Raw genomic sequence first — 22235 nt, forward strand, 5'->3', positions numbered from 1 at the left:
TGTCACACAAATTTGACAGATAACATGTTTTGGATCATCCTTTGCTTTCTCAAAAAATGCCCAAGCTAGGCAACCCTTCCACCACTGCGAACTGCACACTCACGGCCATTGCTGGCCACAGTCAGGGTTGAGATGGAGGATGCAGAGCTTGAAGTATTTCCACCATTTAGTGTCTGTGTGGAAAGCTGCAATGTAACCTCCTCATCTCCCTCCTCCACCTCTGCTGCTGAGCAACGCAGCTGCATCCCTCTGGGTTCACACCAAGTGGAATCTGCAACCTCAGTCTCATGCTCTCTGTTCTCACACTCCTCACCCTTAAAGTCACCCTCCTCTTCCTGCCTTGACTCCACAGTATAGTCCACGTGAGCTTCTGGTATCTGAGCCTCATCAGGATCATCTCTACCCCAGACCTTACTTTGTCTGGCCCTGTATCCAACATGAAAAAATTTTGGGTATCAGTGCAGATGCTTTCCACTTCTGGATTCTGTGATTCTTCAGAGCAGACCTCTGAAGCCCATGGAATAGAATGTGTGAACAGCTCCTTTGACTGGCCCATCTGAGGTTCCCCACAGTCAATTTGGCGTTTGGGAATTTTTGATGCAGGGGTAATCAAGGGTGATTTGGTTATCACCTCTGAGGATCGTACTGTGTGTGATGTTAAGGTGGAGGAAGAGGAGGAGAGGACACTTGATACAGCACTTGCCATTGACTTGAGCATTGACTTTCTGAGCCTTATCTACAAGTCATATCGCTGTGCAGCTGACAAAAAAAGAAAGTCGAGTAGGCCGCTCAGTAACAGATGTTGTCTGTGGTCTTTGGATAGGACTAGACAGTGTTTGTTCAGTTGAGCTTTCATTCTAGGGATGACCGAATTTATTTGGATTTTGTCCCCGAATCTGATTTTGACATATTCGAGCCATATTCAAACAATATTCGTGCCTAGAGTTGAGCGACTTTTGTTTTTTTAGGGTCGAGTTTCGTTTCATGAAACCCGACTTTTCCAAAAGTCGAGTCGAGCAAAATCGGCGGACTATAGGGAAAAGTCGGGGATCCGACCGAAACACGAAACCAAGTCAATGGGGAATTAAAGTCGGCAGTGAGAGGAGGACAGGAAACACACCTACAGTGCCCATTTGAATGCCAAAAGCATCAATTCTTATTACTTAAGCTTGTCAACCTTAATTTACTTCATAATACTAGTTACGCACTGAAAAATGGGGGTTATTTGGCTACAATTGTGGGGGCGTAAGGCTGGCTCCTGGTTTTCGTGGGCCCAGGGCCAAAGAGCGCCCCTTTAACACATACCACAACTCATGATGCTCCGATACGGCAGAGAAATAGCAGTATAGTACAATGAAAAATACGTCACTTCTTACCTCTCATGACTGATATCCATTTTAAATTCTCCAATACCTCCAAAAACGGACAGTATATAACTCCATACAGTATTATGGCCAGCGCTTAGTGCGCTATACAGAGTAATGAGGCCCATATATTTCTCCATATGGAATCATTGATCCCAAATAATGTTTCAAACCGTATATGATGAGCTCCACATAATGCTATAGCATATGTTGGTCCCAATGGATGAAGCTCCACTGTCTTATGGGCCCAAATAATGCTCCATATATAATGGGCCCCATTTCTACTTCTCTAGTGTATAGTGGGCCCTGTAAATGCTGCTCCAGTGTCTGATGTCCACGTTTGGAATGCTCCAGTGTATGGTGGGCCCCATATATCATTCACCAGAGTATAGTGCTCGCCAAAAATTGCTGTCCCAACATTGAAAACAATTACATAAGTCTACTTGCTAGGGAATCCCTGGACTACTCTGAACTCCTTGTCGTTCCCATCTTCCATCTCACTGCACTTGTCTGTTTAGGCCCTCCCACCGGCAGAGATACTTTTGAGTACTATGCGGTGCCCTGTGCCAGTGCCATCGCCCATGTGTATGCCCCCCCACCTGCTCAAGGAACCTTCACTTTCATCTGCACCTTCCTCTTTGTCACCGTGTAAGGTGGTATAGTATGTGGGATGGGGAACCTGAGTTTCCTCTGGGTCAGATTCTGGCAGTGTAGAGTGCGAGGGGAATGTAGTGGTCTGGGTCAATGTACCAGCAGCATCATCCTGCAGTGGCTGGGCCTCAGTGCACTTGTGGCATCCCCAAGAGTACGGTCGCCACTGTGGCATTACCTTCCTCCTAGGGAGTGTGTTGTCAAGCTTGGGAGCAACGAAGGATCTCTCTAGCAGTGAAACCAACACACAACACATTTCCCACTCCAGGCTAGCAGGGAGACCTCTGAACCTGACTGCTGAGGAGCTGCTCTCTGTGGTCGGGAGGAGGTAAGTTAGGGCACTCTGTGCAGGGAAGGGGAAATGTGTGGACGTGAGAAGGGGAGCTGGAGGATGAGCAGAGTTAAGGCTCACTCCTAGCTGGAGCGCCTTGTCCCGATTCCGGTCTCCGAGTTTGTAGGGACACTGACGTTCCTGCAGCAGAAACCGGGGGAAGTAGCAGCTATAAATGCTCTGTACCCAACTAAGGCTCGGAGGCCCCAGCATCGACGTGTGGGAGCCAGAAGGAAAAGGCTACAGCTGTCTGCCATACAAGTAAAGTCTGAGGAACATCTGTTAGACAGGAGGCGCTTCAGTGAACCACGGTCCTGTGAGTGCTTCCCCCACAAGCGCTAGAAAGGAGACGTTCAGGAAGGTACATGTTGGCGGAGTGTTGGAAGGGAGCTTTCCATTTTGGTCCCGGAGGTTGGCTGAGGTCCTGACCCGGAGGACACAGCACGGAGGCAGGCATCTGTGTAACCTGCAGACTGTGAGTAAAGCTTTGGAACTGCACGCTCTGGTGTCCTACAGTTATTCCAGCACCGCTACATCTGGGTACCAGCACCTACACCGCCTGTGCCTTTCCCCATCACTACATCTACACTTCCCTGGGACTCCAGCTCCACCTGTGGGGAGCTTCACCATCTTTGCTGCACAACACCATCAGTCCCAGAGGATCTGCATGCATCGTCGGCCTAACATCTGTGTTGCTGAACACCACAGGTGGCATCAAACTATCTATATAAACTCTTTACCATTATACCACACCATTTACATGGGCACCCAGGGCCACCGTCCGGATCACCGCTGCTGTGACACATCCCACTGACACCTGCCCGGTACCGAGTACCCCACAGTCCTGGGAGGGCGACCCATATGCCGACTGCTGATCGGGCGGCGTTATTCCCATGAACTTCCAAACAGCGTCCATGAAGGCAAAGTTTTTGGTTTCCAGGGGCAGTATGATTGCAAAGCTGAACCTTAAAGGAATGTCCAAAAGGGCACCACCAGGAATGGAGCCTGTGGCTTAATTGGACTCCACCCGGGAAACCACAACCATGCCACCTAAAGAAAAGATGCACACTTTGAAAGCTTTGTCGATTCTGTGTGTGGTGTGGTATGTGTGTTTGTAGTTGTGCTAGCGATTTCTCAGCTTTATTCCGTTAACAACCGAGACTTCGGCATGCCCCCGCAGTACGCGTCAAGCTTACTAGAGGGATAAGCGAGGCTCTGGCACGTGAGATCGAGCAATAACAGGTCTAGCATTCCCGTACATGTCCAGGGCTGCATGCACGCTACACTGAAAGGACCAGCTTTTGTCGCTTACAGGTGCAGATAACCTGCTGAACACCGTTAGTGATGGGGATCTGGGATTCAGATTATTCCCCGCGAACGATGATTTCCCAGTAAGTTCAGGTCAACCGCAATTCCGGAGTTAGGCCTAACCGTCATTCCTGAAAAAATTACGTGTCCAAACCACAGGTGCTGTAGCTTGCTTATCAGCTCGGCAGCCGTTCTCAGGCCCAGTATGGATTCAACAACATTGTAGAAAGTTGATAAAGGGTACAGTTTCACCGGATAACACGTATATGTAGCCTAGATTACACATTAAAAATATATGTCTATAGATCAGGAGGCAGACTCAGATGTTCTCAGGCCCAGTATGGATTTGACCAGATTGTACAAAGTTGAGAAAGGGTACTTTATCACTGGATAGCAGGTATATATAGCATAGTTTAAACATGTAAAATCTCCGTGTTCTCAGTATGGATTACACAGCAATCTAAAAAGTGGAAAAAAGGAAATGCATTTGAGGCGTACACAACTATATACTTTTGGTGTTATTTTTAAATCTTCATATATATTTCTGTCTCAGTAATACAGTCCAGCCTCTCCGCAATAGGAAATGAGATGCATACAATTACTGACATAAAGGCTAGTGATTGCAGAAATCTAGGAATTACTATTCACGGGAAAAACTTCCGTCACAATTCTCATAGGCGATGCTGACCCTCAATTAATTTGTGTGTTGAGACAGTGAAAACATTTTTTTGTGAATAAAGTCTTGCTGTATCGCACTTCCGTTGATTCCATCACTGTTACTCATCTCTATCAAATTTTTATCACAGGGAGCGATGTAAACATGGTGCTCACTGGTTATCATGATCTGTCACATGACTTTGGAGTGCAAAAGACAGAAGCCACAGGCCGTAGGCGATTCTATTTGATTGGCATGAGAGGGCACATTTTAAAATGTGCGCCGGAATGTCACACGTTTGTGAGTAGGAAAACTGTGAAAGCTGATGATAAACCACCACTGCATGTTATTGTGAGTCGACATCCATAAGAAATGGAAGCCATTGATCATCTGGAGCTAGAGCCCGGCCAGCAGGACAGGGCATAGCTACATCTTAACCATCATCTTTCAGTTCAATCAATTTGTAGTGGCACTCCCAGTGAAGGATTTGACAGCCCAGAATACACAGCGGAGGAGCAGGGAGAGGTAAACATTGCAAATGCTGGGGCCCTGCCCAAGCAAGGGGGGCACACTCGTGGGCGTCGGTACTGGCACTGGGTCCCTCATAGTACGGCGGTGTGTCTGACGGCGGGTGTGCACCACCACCATCAGAGACACTTGATTGCACTATGAGGGTCCCTGTGCCAGTGCCCGCACCCAAGAGTCGGCCTACCCACCTGTCCAGGGCAACGGCACTCGCACGGTTTCGTGCGCTAGGTGGTGACCCCGGCCATGGGGGGGGCAGCCCAGTTAGGGCGGTTTACAAAGTGGCATATGTTGATGTGGGACATTCAGCTGCTGCAAAAGGCGAAATAGGTCAGGTTCGCGGAATAGGAGGAGGACCAAAGCAAGCCATTTTTCTGGCAACCTATGTGTCATCAAGGGAAGGTGGGACAAAATCTTTGCAAACCCATGCATGGTTCATTTTAATGAAGATTAGATCATTCACATTTTGGGTTGACAGACGGGTCATTTTTTCTGTCAGGATTGATCCAGCTGCATTGAAGACTCTTTCCGATAGCACACTTGTAGCTGGCCAAGCGAGCTCCTGTAAGGCATATTGTGCCAATTCAGGCCAGGTGTCCAGTTTAGTGGCCCAATAGTCAAAGGGGAATGACCTGTGTGGGAGAACATCGATATGGGAGAAAAAGTAGTTTGTAACCATAGTTGACAACTGCTGTCTCCTGTAACTTTCCATCGATGCAGTATTACCAGTTGTGTGAGCTGTACTTGAAAAATCAGTCCACAACATTGTCATGAAACCCCTGTCTCCAACGCCACTTCTGCTGTGTGCACCAAGAACACCTCTGCCAAGCTGCCCCCGACCCGTACGGCTCGTTTGAGAACCATCACCGCTGCTGTGTGCTGGGAATGCCTCAACCAACCGGTTTACCAGAGTTGCTTGTTTATTGGCCAATATTAGGTCAATGTTCTCCTGTGGCATGATGTTTTGTAATTTGCCTTTATAGCGTGGATCCAGGATGCTGGCCAACCAGTAGTCGTCATCGTTCATCTTTTTGGCAATGCGGGGGTCCCTTTTTAGGATCTGCAAGGCATAATCTGACATGTGGGCCAATTTTCCCGGTGTCAATGAAGCACTGCGAGTGCTGGGTGGAGGAGCACTTTCTGTCAAATCCACATCCCTCCAGTCATGCACAAACCCTGTACCAGACCTTGCCACGCCAACATTTTCACTTGCCCCATGAGATGCATCCTCCTCCCCTCAGTAATCATCCCCATCATCATCCTCCTCCTCCTCTTCTTCCTCCACCTCGTCCAGGAGAGGTCCCTGAGCAGACAATGGCTGAATGTCATCAAGGATTCCCTCCTCCTTTTCCTCCTCGTCAACATTGGCTGCAGACGCCTGCTCCTTAAGGTGCGTCAAAGTTTGCATGAGCAGACACATAAGTGGGATGCTCATGCTTAGGATGGCGTCGTCTGCGATTACCAGCCGTGTGCATTCCTCAAAACACTGAAGGACTTTACAGAGGTCTTTCAGCTTCAAGATGTATACTGCCCAGCCATGACTCAGTTTGTCACTGAAAGTACTCGTCCAGCACCTCCGCGGTGTGTCTGTCGCCCAAACACATCATCTGCAACACAGCCTGCTGACGCTTTCCACTAGCTGCTCAATAGGGTGACACCTCGTGTGCAACAGTGGCAGCTGCAGATGGAGTGCTCGTACGACTGCACTCTGTGGACGAGCTTTCGCTTCTGGAGGAGGAGGAGAAGGAGGAGGGTCGAACGACTACAGCCAACTGTTTCCTATACCGTGGGCTAGGCAGCACTCTCCCACCACCGCTGTCCCCTGTGGACCCTGCATCCACCACATTAACCCAGTGCGCAGTGATGGACACGTAACGGCCCTGGCCATGCCGACTGGACCATGCATCTGTTGTGAGGTGCACCTTTCCACTCACTGACTGCTTGAGTGCATGGACAATGCGGTCTTTCACATGATGGTGCAGGGCTGGGATGGCTTTGCGAGAGAAGAAGTGGCGACTGGGTAGGTCATAGCATGGTACTGCATAGGCCATGAGTTCGCGGAAGGCTGCTCTTTCCACCCACCGATAGGGCATCATCTCTAACGAGATTAGTTTGGCAATGTGGGCATTCAAACCCAGTGTACGCGGATGAGAGACTGAGTACTTTCTTGAACTACTCATAGTCTCTGGGAGGGTGAGCTGGACTTGAGAGCTGCATATGGTGGAACTAGCGGTGGCAGGGCGGACTGAGAGAGGGTTGATGATGGTGATGGAGATGGTGTTCTTTCTGATGGCCTAGATTCAGTCTTTCGTTGATATAACAGTGGGATTCCCTGACTGCTTTGGCCTTGCAACGACACCTCAACATTTGCTGCTGTGCTAACCGGTGGGCTTACAGTGGGGGAAACAATGTAGCGTTGCTGACTACCTTCTTTGTGATCAGTTGCACATGTGGCACTTGAGGTTTGGTGTTGTGTCCACGCTTGCAAGTGCATGCTGGTTAAATGTCTAAGCATGCAACTGGCATTCAAATTTTTCATATTTTTCCCTCGGCTAAAGGTCTTTGCGCACTTCTCACAGATAACCTTGGCCTGATCATGAGGATTTTGTTCAAAAAAGTGCCACACTGCACTCTTCCTACTTTGGCAGACATTTTGCGGCCTAGCACGCTGTGATATTTTGACCCTCTGGACAAGCTGTCCAGCAACTCTTTTGATTTTTGGAACCTGTCTTTGGAGTGCTCCGGGCCTGCCAGATAACAGCTGTTGCGATGTCGATGTCTGCTGTGGATGCTCCTCCTCCTCATCTGAGCTATTGGAAGCTGCACCCTCTTCCCCCAATGGATGCCAATCTGGGTCAACAACTGGGTCATCCATCACCTCCTCTTCAATGTCATGTGCACCTTCCTCTGTGTCACCGTGTATGGTGGTATAGTATGCGGGAAGGGGCACCTGAGTCTCATAAGGGTCAGAATCTGGCTCATTACACTGCGAGGACAATGTAGTGCTCTGAATGAATGTACCAGCAGAATCATCTATCAGTGGCTGTGCATCAGTGCACTCCATGTCAGATTCATCTTGGCCTGGGTAATTCACCATTTCACTTGATAACCCAGGCATGGTATGTGAAAACAGCTCCATAGAGTAATCAGTTGTATGGCCTGCGTCATCCTTCAATCTTGGTTGGGGTGAAGGACACAAGGAAAGATGTGGTTCATGAACATGAGCCTCCAATGACGACTCAGTGCTTTTATTTTTTACAACTTTAGAAGAGGAGGCGATAGAGCTGGAGGCTGAGTCAGCAATGTAAGCCAAAACTTTTTCCTGAAGCTCTGGCTTTAAAAGCGGTTTGCCAACTTCTAGAAAACTAAGCCTTCGAGGCCTTGTGGAGCCAGACAGTGACGCAGGCTCAACACCTCCTGCATTCGGTCCTATTTTGCTTTTGCCACTACCATCAGATCCACCACCAACACCATCATTACCAGCTGGCAACCCCCGCCCAATTCCATGGCCTCTTCCACCAGCCTTCCTCATTTTTGGTAAAAATGTACACAAAATCCCACAAACTATATAGTAATGTAAAACAAGGTACAAGGTGTATATAGGACAGGGGAGATGTAGAATTTCTGAACACACTTGTGGACACTGTTGGATTGTGTGAGGCCCAGTGAATATCACACCGCTATGTCACAGGCTCAATGTCGCAGGTGTGAAAAATGTCACTATAGGACAGGGGAAATGTAGAATTTCTGAACACACTTGTGGACACTGTTGGATTGTGTGAGGCCCAGTGAATATCACACCGCTATGTCACAGGCTCAATGTCGCAGGTGTGAAAAATGTCACTATAGGACAGGGGAGATGTAGAATTTCTGAACACACTTGTGGACACTGTTGGATTGTGTGAGGCCCAGTGAATATCACACCACTATGTCACAGGCTCAATGTCGCAGGTGTGAAAAATGTCACTATAGGACAGGGGAGATGTAGAATTTCTGAACACACTTGTGGACACTGTTGGATTGTGTGAGGCCCAGTGAATATCACACCGCTATGTCACAGGCTCAATGTCGCAGGTGTGAAAAATGTCACTATAGGACAGGGGAGATGTAGAATTTCTGAACACAATTGTGGACAATGTTGGATTGTGTGAGGCCCAGTGAATATCACACCGCTATGTCACAGGCTCAATATCGTAGGTGTGAAAAATGTCACTAAAGGACAGGGGAGATGTATAATTTCTGAACACACTTGTGGACACTGTTGGATTGTGTGAGGCCCAGTGAATATCACACCGCTATGTCACAGTCTCAACGTCGCAGGTGTGAAAAATGTCACTATAGGACAGGGGAGATGTAGAATTTCTGAACACACTTGTGGACACTGTTGGATTGTGTGAGGCCCAGTGAATATCATACCGCTATGTCACAGGCTCAATGTCGCAGGTGTGAAAAATGTCACTATAGGACAGGGGAGATGTAGAATTTCTGAACACACTTGTGGACACTGCTGGATTGTGTGAGGCCCAGTGAATATTACACTGCTATGTCACAGGCTCAATGTCGCAGGTGTGAAAAATGTCACTATAGGACAGGGGAGATGTAGAATTTCTGAACACACTTGTGGACACTGTTGGATTGTGTGAGGCCCAGTGAATATCACACTGCTATGTCACAGGCAGAAATTGGCTAGTGTATGACAAACTACAAGGTGTATATAGAATTGGGCAGAATAGGAATCTCCCTAGAGTGTAGGTCTGTTAGAATGGAACAAGTCCTCGACTTATCCTTACAGAGTCACACACAGATAGCTTCACTGTGGCCATGATAACAGCCGTTACATGGTACTGAGAGAGGAGCGTGCACGTACACCGCTGTCCGGTGTCCATAAAATTGTCAAGCTCCGTGTTTTTTAAGTATACGGACTGACACACGCTGTCTCTCTATAGTTTTGAATGTGATCAAACAGCAAATATACTTAACTGTTTGAAAACCAGACAAAACTAGAAGGTGGAGGTCTGTAAGAACGGAACATGTCCTCGACTTATCCTTACAGTCACACACAGATAGCTTCACTGTGGCCGTGATAACAGCCGTTACACGGTACTGAGAGAGGACCGTGCATGCACACCGCTGTCCGGTGTCCGTAAAATTGTCAAGCTCCGTGTTTTTTAAGTATACGGACTGACACATGCTGTCTCTCTATAGTTTTGAATGTGATCAAACAGCAAATATACTTAACTGTTTGAAAACCAGTCAAAACTAGAAGGTGGAGGTCTGTAAGAACGGAACATGTCCTCGACTTATCCTTACAGAGTCACACACAGATAGCTTCACTGTGGCCGTGATAACAGCCGTTACACGGTACTGAGAGAGGAGCGTGCACGCACACCGCTGTCCGGTGTCCGTAAAATTGTCAAGCTCCATGTTTTTTAAGTATACGGACTGACACATGCTGTCTCTCTATAGTTTTGAATGTGATCAAACAGCAAATATACTTAACTGTTTGAAAACCAGTCAAGACTAGAAGGTGGAGGTCTGTAAGAACGGAACATGTCCTCGACTTATCCTTACAGAGTCACACACAGATAGCTTCACTGTGGCCGTGATAACAGCCGTTACACGGTACTGTGTGAGGAGCGTACACCGCTGTATGGTGTGAAAAAATGCACGCTCAGTACCTCACTAGGACAAAAAAAAAATTTGGATTGCTTTTAAAAAAGCAGTTTGCAGAGCAGTGGGAAAACAGCAATGCAGCTATCAGGAAGCCTTATAATGCAGCATAACAACCAACACAGCTGATCCAGCAAAATATAGCCTCCACTTGCACTGCACACACTGCAGTTTTTGGTGTCTTCTTCCCTGCCTAACGCTCTCCCTACAGAATCAGCAGCAGCAGCTCTCTCTATTCTGAGATCAGCATGAGTAACATGGCGGTTGGCGTGCACGCCCTTTTATACCCCCTGTGACGCCCCCCAAAGCAAGCCAATCAATTGCATGCCCTTCTCAAAGATGATGGTGACCCCTGCCTATGTCATCACGTTGCTCACAGTGTCCGTGGATCCTGATTGGCTGAAAAAGGGTGGAAAACAAACTTTTAAAACGCGACTTTGGTGCTAAAGTCGCCAAGCTCGTGGCCGACCTCACCCTAGGGTCGGGTTTCGTTTCATGAACCCGACTTTACCAAAAGTCGGCGGCTTTTGAAATTTTTTGACCCGTTTCGCTCAACTCTATTCGTGCCGAATGTATGTCTTATGATCAGTTGCAAATAATTTCGGTAATTTCTACTACCATTGACTCTAATGATGTTCGGCTGTTTGACAAATACTGCAAAAACAACGCACTTACATATTGATCACCAAGCCTATTCCCCCTTCCACCTTTTTCCCACTCATGTTGTAAGTAACCATCCTCTCTTGTACCCTACTGTTTCACAACCTTCACAGCAGTAAGGCTACTTTCACACTTGCGTCTTTTTGCGCTGCGCACCGTGCACAGTGCAAACGCACATAAAAAATGCATCATGCATTTTTGTGCATTTTTATGCGGTTTTATGCACTTATTTTGCGCTGACGTGCGCATTACCATGCGCACGTCAGTGCACCCATAGACTATAATGGGTGGTTGGGTGAAAAAAAACCGCATTGCGTGCGCATGCGTTTTTTTTTGACAAGTCCGACGCACAAAAAATGCAACAGGATGCATTTTGTGCACCCGAGCGCACACTACAAAAAAAGCATGCGCATACAAACGCGTACAAATGCATGTGTATGCACACCCATGTAAAGTATATGAAAAAACGCATGCTTTTTTTACGCAAAAAAATGCAAGTGTGAAACCAGCCTCAGTCACTTGTCATTAAATGAACAATCACTATTTTCTTAGATAGTGTGCCTGAACTATAGCCTTCTGATTTGCCACTCAAACATTGTTTTAGCACAAATGATTTGAAGAAGCTAATTTGACCTCATGACTGCACCACTATATTAACAATAACAAAAGAAGGAGAAAAAAGTTCCAGCACCAGGCGTGTCTTCATGAAAATCTTCAATATTTTATTTTCATGTCAAGAAAATACATCTTGCGGGGACATAGCCCCTAAACGTCTGACGCATTTTGAACAAAGTTCTTAGTCATAGTCATATGAACAATACATAAAAACATCCTTATATATCCATGCCATTAAGTAAAACCATGTACACCTGTTACTTGACATGATTGGTAACATTCAATACCAAATCAAATGTGAGACAGCCTACCAGAAATCAGGATGCCTACACAGATTAATGCCTCCTTGTCCACACAAAATAAGTTTGTAAAAGACATCTCTACTTACTCAGTATAGCAGCTCCATGCTTTGAGGAAAAAAAACACAATAATATCTTGCACAGCCTGTGTATAATGTCTCACAACTGAGCATCTGCTACAACAACTTCTAATGTAGCCTATATTATATATATGTAGTCATTTTATTAGGCCTAACAATTTTTGAGTGGAAATCTGGCCTTCTAATTTGCCACTGAAACACAGTTCTAGCACAAAATGATTCGGAGTAGCAAATGGGGCTTTGTTAGACTACCACAAAGTATTTGCACAATCTACTTTGATGCTGGAATTTCGATTTCACACAAGACAGGATCCTATCTATTTCACTTACAAGTTCACTTTCAGCAGCACCAGCTCTAGGCCCGGAGTGACCTCTCTGCTCTGTGACACTGAGAAAATGGCGCCAGCAAAACAAGATGTCCACTTTTTATATTGTCAGGGACATGTGACTTTGGAAACCAATCACAGAAGACCTTGTGTCAAGAGACGTTGTGGGTGGTATCTGCACCTAGATTGGTTGCCGGAATCAACACAGATAAACTTAAGAAAAAAAATAGTGCGCGCCGCACGTGTAATCTCTTTAGACGCTACTTTAATCACTCCATACCCCCTCCCCTCAACAAAGAAGTCTCCCCATCCCCATCGCTCATCATACAGCATCACTATCCTAGCAAAAGTCATACAAAAGCAAGAGTGGAAACACGATGATTTACCGAGCTGTAACCGACATTTGACGACTTTGAGTTAAATGCTCGTGAAAGATGAACTCGATTCCGAATGTGCTACGTTCATGTCGAATTTGCGATTGGTGATTATTTTCCAAACACAATCGCTCATCTCTAGTACTAAGATGTTTTAGTTGTGAATGTTAAACCTTCATTAGTGCTGTTTTTGCAGTTTTTATCATGCATGTTGCTCTATTGTTTATCTATTTTATTTGTATTCTTTGTGTCAAAGTTTAGTCTTCATATCTTATCTGAGTTCTGCTCTTCTGCCTTTCCCTACCTTCCAATTACTTTTCCTTATCCCCTCTAATAAATTATCCTTCCTTTTTTTCCTTAACTTCCCTTCCCCTCTTTCATTCTCATTGTATGTATTTAATAAAAACTATTGAAGCAAAAAGTAAAAATAATAATGCTAGTGCAGGTAATATATTGGATGAGGATGCTGAGGCATCTGTGTATTTTCAGAATTAAATTAAAGTATCAATTACAGTAATAGAAAAGTAGGTCCAAAATGAAGTAAAATAGTTAATTATTACAGAGTTTAAAGATTAAAAAAATATTTTTAACATAGCCAGTCAATATTTATACCTTTTCTACCATGTGATAGATAGGGATCTAGCACACAGCACAGAAATAGAAAAATGACTAATGCAGTTTTGGCATTCTACTGCAGTACAGGTGCACATGCATTTTTTTCACAAAGTGCACACAAGCATTAAACTGGTATTTCCCTCTCCAAGATCCTATCCCAATATGCAGTATATATACTAATATTAGCAAATGCCTCAAGTTAGAAATGTAGTATAAATGTTTTTTTATTCGCTATGTCTCTTCCCTCATGTGCAGGAATTGCAGGACCTTAGTTATCCGTGGTTACAACCACTAGCTACTAGCAAATTGTCATTTTATCAGTGGACTTAACTATGTGCCAAACCTGTTTAACTCCTTAATGACTGAGCCAATTTTGACCTTAATGACCAGGCCAGATTTTTAAAATCTGACTAGAATCACTTTACGTGGTTATTAATGATGATTAGAGTTGAGCGATACCGTCCGATACTTCAAAGTATCGGATCGGAATGGATCGGCCGATCTTAAAAAAAAGTATCGGTATCGCCGATTCCGATACCGGAAGTCCCATTCAAGTCTATGAGACTTCCGGTATCGGAATAAGAAAAATCCTGTTTTTCCCTTGTACAGCCTCTCTGGGGTCTGTACGGGCCTTTCGGGGGGCTGTGCCGGCCTGCCAGGGGGTCTGTGCAGGCTCCGGTGGGCTGTGCCGGCCTGCCGGGGGGCTGTGCCGGCCTGCCGGGGGGCTGTGCAGGCTCCGGTGGTCTGTGCCGGCCTGCCGGGGGGCTGTGCAGGCTCCGGTGGGCTGTGCCGGCCTGCCGGGGGGCTGTGCCGGCCTGCCGGGGGGCTGTGCAGGCTCCGGTGGGCTGTGCCGGCCTGCCGGGGGGCTGTGCAGGCTTCGGGGGTCTGTGCAGGCATCGTCCGATGGGACTACAAGTCCCATCGGGCGATGCCTGCTACCATGACAGTGATTGACACATTAGCCAATGATGGGACAGTAGTAGTCCCATCATCCGGCTAATGTGTTGAATGTAAAAAAAAAAAAAAAAAAAATTACATGCTACATACATACAACATGCATACTACATACATGCTACATTCATACTACATGCTACATTCATACTACATATATACTACATGCAACATACATACTACATATATACTACATGCAACATACATACTACATATATACTACATGCATGCAACATGCATACTACATATATACTACATACATACTACATATATACTACATGCATGCTACATACATACTACATATATGCTACATACTACATATATACTACATGCATGCTACATACATACTGCATGCTACATACATACTACATGCTACATACATACCACATATATACTACATACATACTACATGCATGCTACATGCTACATACATACCACATACATACTACATGCATACTACATACATACTACATACATACTACATATATACTACATGCAACATACATACTACATATATACTACATGCATGCAACATGCATACTACATATATACTATATGCTACATACATACTACATATATGCTACATACATACTACATATATACTACATGCATGCTACATACATACTGCATGCTACATACATACCACATATATACTACATACATACTACATGCATGCTACATGCTACATACATACTACATACTACATACATACTACATATATACTACATGCATGCTACATACATACTACATACATACTACATACATACTACATACATACTACATGCTACATACATACTACATATATACTACATGCATGCTACATACATACTGCATGCTACATGCATGCTACATACATACTACATACATACTACATACATACCACATATATACTACATACAATACATTCATACAATACATACATAGACATACAGTACATATAACATAGAGTAACATACTTACCAATACTTGTCACATTGTTCCCCGAAGCCATTGTCTTTTACGGAATAAATATTAACATAACAAACCACAAAAATACTCACCCACGATCCGAAGCAGTCCACGAGTGTGTCCCACGACGATCTTGGGTAGAGAACTGCAGCATCAGCTGTTGCTGCCGTTCTCTACGGGCTGCAGGAATCCAATGACGGAAGGTAGGTATCCTTCCGCACTGTATTCCTCCGCCACTTAAAAAAAAAAAGTCCCTAGTCTCACTTTATGCCATTGCTGTGTGGGAAATTCCCACGCAGCAATGGCATAAAGTGAGACTAGGGACTTTTTTTTTTTTTAAGTGGCGGAGGAATACAGTGCGGAAGGATACCTACCTTCCGTCATTGGATTCCTGCAGCCCGTAGAGAAGGGCAGCAACAGCTGATGCTGCAGTTCTCTACCCAAGATCGTCATGGGACACACTCGTGGACTGCTTCGGATCGTGGGTGAGTATTTTTGTGGTTTGTTATGTTAATATTTATTCCGTAAAAGACAATGGCTTCGGGGAACAATGTGACAAATATTGGTAAGTATGTTACTCTATGTTATATGTACTGTATGTCTATCTATGTATTGTATGAATGTATTGTATGTAGTATGTATGTAGTATATATGTGGTATGTATGTAGCATGTAGTATGTATGTAGTATGTATGTAGCATGCATGTAGCATGCAGTATGTATGTAGCATGCATGTAGTATATATGTAGTATGTATGTAGCATGTAGTATGTATGTAGTATGTATGTAGTATGTATGTAGTATGTATGTAGTATGTATGTAGCATGCATGTAGTATATATGTAGTATGTATGTAGCATGTAGTATGTATGTAGCATGTAGTATGTATGTAGCATGCATGTAGTATGTATGTAGTATGTATGTAGTATGTATGTGGTATGTATGTAGCATGTAGTATGTATGTAGCATGCATGTAGTATATATGTGTTATGTATGTAGTATGTATGTAGTATGTATGTGGTATGTATGTAGCATGCATGTAGTATGTATGTAGTATGTATGTAGTATGTATGTAGCATGCAGTATGTATGTAGCATGTATGTAGCATGTATGTAGTATGTATGTAGTATATATGTAGTATGTATGTAGAATGTAGTATGTATGTAGCATGCATGTAGTATATATGTAGTATGTATGTAGCATGTAGTATGTATGTAGCATGCATGTAGTATGTATGTAGTATGTATGTAGTATATATGTAGTATGTATGTAGCATGTAGTATGTATGTAGCATGCATGTAGTATATATGTAGTATGTATGTAGCATGTAGTATGTATGTAGTATGTATGTAGCATGTAGTATGTATGTAGTATATATGTGTTATGTATGTAGTATGTATGTAGTATGTATGTAGTATGTATGTGGTATATATGTGGTATGTATGTAGCATGTATGTAGTATGTATGTAGTATTTTTTTTTTTTTTTTTAACATTTAACACATTAGCCGGATGATGGGACTACTACTGTCCCATCATTGGCTAATGTGTCAATCACTGTCATGGTAGCAGGCATCGCCAGATGGGACTTGTAGTCCCATCGGACGATGCTTGCACAGACCCCCGGACATCAGCACAGCCCCCCGGCAGGCCGGCACAGCCCCCCGGCAGGCCGGTACAGACCCCCACAGGGTGCACAGCCCCCCGGCAGGCCGGCACAGACCCCCACAGGGTGCACAGACCACCGGCAGGCCGGCACAGCCCCTCGGCAGGCCGGTACAGACCCCCACAGGGTGCACAGACCACCGGCAGGCCGGCACAGCCCCCCGGCAGGCCGGTACAGACCCCGGGCAGTCCACACAGCCCCCCGGCAGGCCGGCACAGCCCCCCGGCAGGCCGGCAGAGACCCCCGGAAGGCCCGAAATGACGGCGCATCATGATGCGCACACACCGCGCATCATGATGACGTCAGGCTGTCAATCAACTTTGAACTTCCGATTCCGATGCTGACTTCCGATATTGAAAAAATATCGGAAGTCGGTATCGGAATTCCGATACAGCAAGTATCGGCCGATACCCAATACTTGCGGTATCGGAATGCTCAACACTAATGATGATCGAATAGTGAAATATTCAGATTCGGGAAATTTGTTTAGAATAATTTCTAATATCTGTGTATTTGTGCCGAATAACGAATTCAAGGGAAGTCAATGGGAAAGCCGAATATATATCTGCTGGACCCAACAAACAGGTCTGGGTGCCTGAGAAAAAAGCTTAAATGGATGAGAAAGAGCTAAAACTAAATGGGAACAGCATGGAAGTTTCCCGCATGCCTTTCTGACTCACATATGGTATCTGGGAATAACGACTATAGATAATAGCGCCGGTTTTACAGATTTTTTAAAAGACCTACCAAACCTAAGCAACATTTTTTTTAAGGGAAAAATGCTAACATTTTTTCCTTTATAATTACATGTATATAAGGCAATATAAAAAAAAATATATAACTTCCCTTTAGCATATATTCACATGGCTTTAGTTTTTACTTTAACGTTTGTGAGGGCTCTCCCTCCTACATTTGGGATGACCCTCCCTCATGCCAAATTGTTAGCAAGATCATGGAATACATATTCCCTATCCCATTATAATTCTATTTCAAACATGTCCATTGGAATTTTGGGCTTTGTCCACCACCATCTCCTTGTCCACCACTATGTCTTTATGCAGCCATTGCTTACAATTTGCAGAGTGCCAGCAGGTGCCATGAAACTTGAGTTTGGTAAGGGCCCTCAGGTGGCCCTGTATCATACAACACACTCACGGCAGAGCATAGCAGCACCTCCAAGGTGTACAAGGAGAGGTCGGCCAAGTGTGCAGCTTGAACAACCAATATTTAAAGGGCACTGAAGAATCAGGAAGGACACTGGTGTGGTCACTTAAGTAGTCTTTCACCATATTGGTCAACTTCTCCGTCCTCATCATAGTTACACCCACAGATAGCCCTTGCTGATGTGACAGTCTCAAGGAAATGGCCCAGTTGGTGGACATTTTTCCCCCTGAGTTGCACTAAAAGTGCATAGCCCTCCCCTGTAATCCTTGTGGGTGAAAAGAGCCGATACCTCTGCCACCAGCATTGTCTGAAGGTAATCTTTTGAGCAAGAAAGGTGCACAGCCAGTACATTTCATGGTGGACGCAAGGGTCTTGGGAAAGGCATCTGGACATGAACTCTTCCATGTGTGGCAGACTACAAAGAGTCAAACTTTCAATGTCATCCCTAGGAAGGACACTAACCATCCTCTCCTCCTCTTGATGCATAGCCTCCGCCTCTTCTTCAGGTCACCATGCTGGACAGTCATAAAGCTGGGATTGGAAGTCCCCTTTTTAGCGCAGATCAAAAACTCCAGTTTCTCCTTATCCTCCTCCTCCTTCCTCACCATCACCCAATGTTGCCTGAGAATACTATGTGAGCCTGGGCTGTGTGGTGTCTGCCACTGTACAATCTTACTCCATAGCCACCTGCTCGGCATTCAAAACTTCCTCTTTGAAATTCTTTAGCAAACTTTTTAACAGACAGAGCAGTGAGATGGTTATGCTCATAATAACATCATCAGCACTCACCATCTTGGTGCAGTACTCAAAGTTTTGAAGATCCTCACATAGGTCAGCAATCCCCATCCACTCGGCAGTTGTTATGTGTGAGGGCTGAGTATGAATCTGACTGGCATTGAGAATCTGGAATTCAGAGACAGCATTCTGCTGCTCACTAAGCCTTGCCATCATATGGAAGGTCAAATTCCAGCATGTGGGCAGGTCACAAATCAGTCAGTGATGAGGCAAATTAAATCGCTACTACAACAAAGCCTAGGATGACTTTAAGAAATGTGCACTGACATGCCGTACCTTGGCATGTAGGTCAGGCAAGTCAGGGTATGTTTTTAAAAATTGCTGTGCAATGAAGTTCAGCACGTGAGCTATGCATGAAACGTGTACCAGCTTGCTGAACTTTAAAGCCGCCCATTATCACACACAACTAGACCAGGTTGGAAGCGGGGAGAACCACTGATCGGTCTGTTCTTTTATCCCTTTCAACAGCTCGTCTGCATTGTGACCTTTATCACCTAAATGAGTGTAAGGATTCCAGATGTAACTTGGAGCCTGTTTTGCCCTTGTCCAAGATGGAGTTTGGTACTTCGCTCTGTCCTGGAACTTCCTGTCTGTCCTGCTATTTATGTCCAGGTCAGGAGATCCACCATGCCTGAGTATTTTGTTGCTGTTTGCTTCTGAGCTCCCTCCTGGCTTGCCTCTGGAGTCCCTGCTGCTGCTTGTTACTCTGTGCTGTGCCTCTCTGCTAACAGTTGCCTTCAGTACTCTAAGCTGATTCTGGATACTGCTGGGGTTACCTACTGTCCTAGCTTCTAAGACTGTGTCTGTGTGGGCTACTGTGCTGGACTTGAGCAGGATTTTTCAGCCCAAAAAGGTACTCTTAAGGATCGTCTCCTTGTTATGCTCCACCTGTGTTTTTCTGGACTTCAATGAAAGGTGTAGTCTTCTCTGTCTGCATAGTTATGGACTTCTACGCATAAGTGCCAGTCACACTAATGCCACTTATTACTGCTGGACTTCCACGTACAGTGGGGCAAAAAAGTATTTAGTCAGTCAGCAATAGTGCAAGTTCCACCACTTAAAAAGATGAGAGGCGTCTGTAATTTACATCATAGGTAGACCTCAACTATGGGAGACAAACTGAGAAAAAAAAATCCAGAAAATCACATTGTCTGTTTTTTTTTCATTTTATTTGCATATTATGGTGGAAAATAAGTATTTGGTCAGAAACAAAATTTCATCTCAATACTTTGTGATATATCCTTTGTTGGCAATGACAGAGGTCAAACGTTTTCTGTAAGTCTTCACAAGGTTGCCACACACTGTTGTTGGTATGTTGGCCCATTCCTCCATGCAGATCTCCTCTAGAGCAGTGATGTTTTTGGCTTTTCGCTTGGCAACACGGACTTTCAACTCCCTCCAAAGGTTTTCTATAGGGTTGAGATCTGGAGACTGGCTAGGCAACTCCAGGACCTTGAAATGCTTCTTACGAAGCCACTCCTTCGTTGGCCTGGCGGTGTGCTTTGGATCATTGTCATGTTGAAAGACCCAGCCACGTTTCATCATCAATGCCCTTGCTGATGGAAGGAGGTTTGCACTCAAAATCTCACGATACATGGCCCCATTCATTCTTTCATGTACCCGGATCAGTCGTCCTGGCCCCTTTGCAGAGAAACAGCCCCAAAGCATGATGTTTCCACCACCATGCTTTACAGTAGGTATGGTGTTTGATGGATGCAACTCAGTATTCTTTTTCCCCAAACACGACAAGTTGTGTTTCTACCAAACAGTTCCAGTTTGGTTTCATCAGACCATAGGACATTCTCCCAAAACTCCTCTGGATCATCCAAATGCTCTCTAGCAAACTTCAGACGGGCCCGGCCATGTACTGGCTTAAGCAGTGGGACACGTCTGGCACTGCAGGATCTGAGTCCATGGTGGCGTAGTGTGTTACTTATGGTAGGCCTTGTTACATTGGTCCCAGCTCTCTGCAGTTCATTCACTAGGTCCCCCCACGTGGTTCTGGGATTTTTGCTCACCGTTCTTGTGATCATTCTGACCCCACGGGGTGGCATTTTGCGTGGAGCACCAGATCGAGGGAGATTATCAGTGGTCTTGTATGTCTTCCATTTTCTAATTATTGCTCCCACAGTTGATTTCTTCACTCCAAGCTGGTTGGCTATTGCAGATTCAGTCTTCCCAGCCTGGTGCAGGGCTACAATTTTGTTTCTGGTGTCCTTTGACAGCTCTTTGGTCTTCACCATAGTGGAGTTTGGAGTCAGACTGTTTGAGGGTGTGCACAGGTGTCTTTTTATACTGATAACAAGTTTAAACAGGTGCCATTACTACAGGTAATGAGTGGAGGAAAGAGGAGACTCTTAAAGAAGAAGTTACAGGTCTGTGAGAGCCAGAAATCTTGATTGCTTGTTTCTGACCAAATACTTATTTTCCACCATAATATGCAAATAAAATGAAAAAAAAACAGACAATGTGATTTTCTGGATTTTTTTTTCTCAGTTTGTCTCCCATAGTTGAGGTCTACCTATGATGTAAATTACAGACACCTCTCATCTTTTTAAGTGGTGGAACTTGCACTATTGCTGACTGACTAAATACTTTTTTGCCCCACTGTATAAGTACCATCGCACTATTACTTCTTATTATTGCTGGACTTCCACATATACAGTAAGTGCTGTTCACACTATTGCTTGACTTCCACGTATCAGTGCAGTTCACACTCTCTCGTTATGTACTGATGGACTTGTTTGCTTTAGAGGACGTGCACCGATATTACGTTTGCTGGACATTTCTGTTTTGTGCTGTGCATTTCACTGTAATTGCAGGAAAGTCTCTGTTAGATTTTGTTGTATTCTTTAATTTGTTAAAATACAGTTTATTTGTCTCAGCTTTGGTCTCAGATCCATTTTATCCCACGCAATCAGATGCCATAGTACCTACATAATTGTTACAATGAGCTTTAGCAGAGCAGTGTTGCAGATTTCCCAGCTGGAAATTAATGGGGAGGCTATTTCCGTTGAGGAGGAGGAGAGACAGGAAGTGGAATACAAGGAGAATGAAAACCCTGATGGAAGTTGGACCCGCTATTCTTGTTGTGGGTAAGCTGTGCGATGTCTCAGCCTTTGACTCTATCCCAGACTCCACCCGGTTAATCCAATGTGCCATCAGGGAAATGTATCATCCCTGCCCACAAGAAATTGTCCACATGTCTGTGGTTAGGTGGACCTTCTCTGTGACTGCGTTGGC

Source organism: Dendrobates tinctorius, unplaced genomic scaffold (genome assembly GCF_039654945.1).
Source record: "Dendrobates tinctorius isolate UK_male_01 unplaced genomic scaffold, ASM3965494v1 ptg000064l, whole genome shotgun sequence".
In the NCBI taxonomy this organism is placed as follows: Eukaryota; Metazoa; Chordata; class Amphibia; order Anura; family Dendrobatidae; genus Dendrobates; species Dendrobates tinctorius.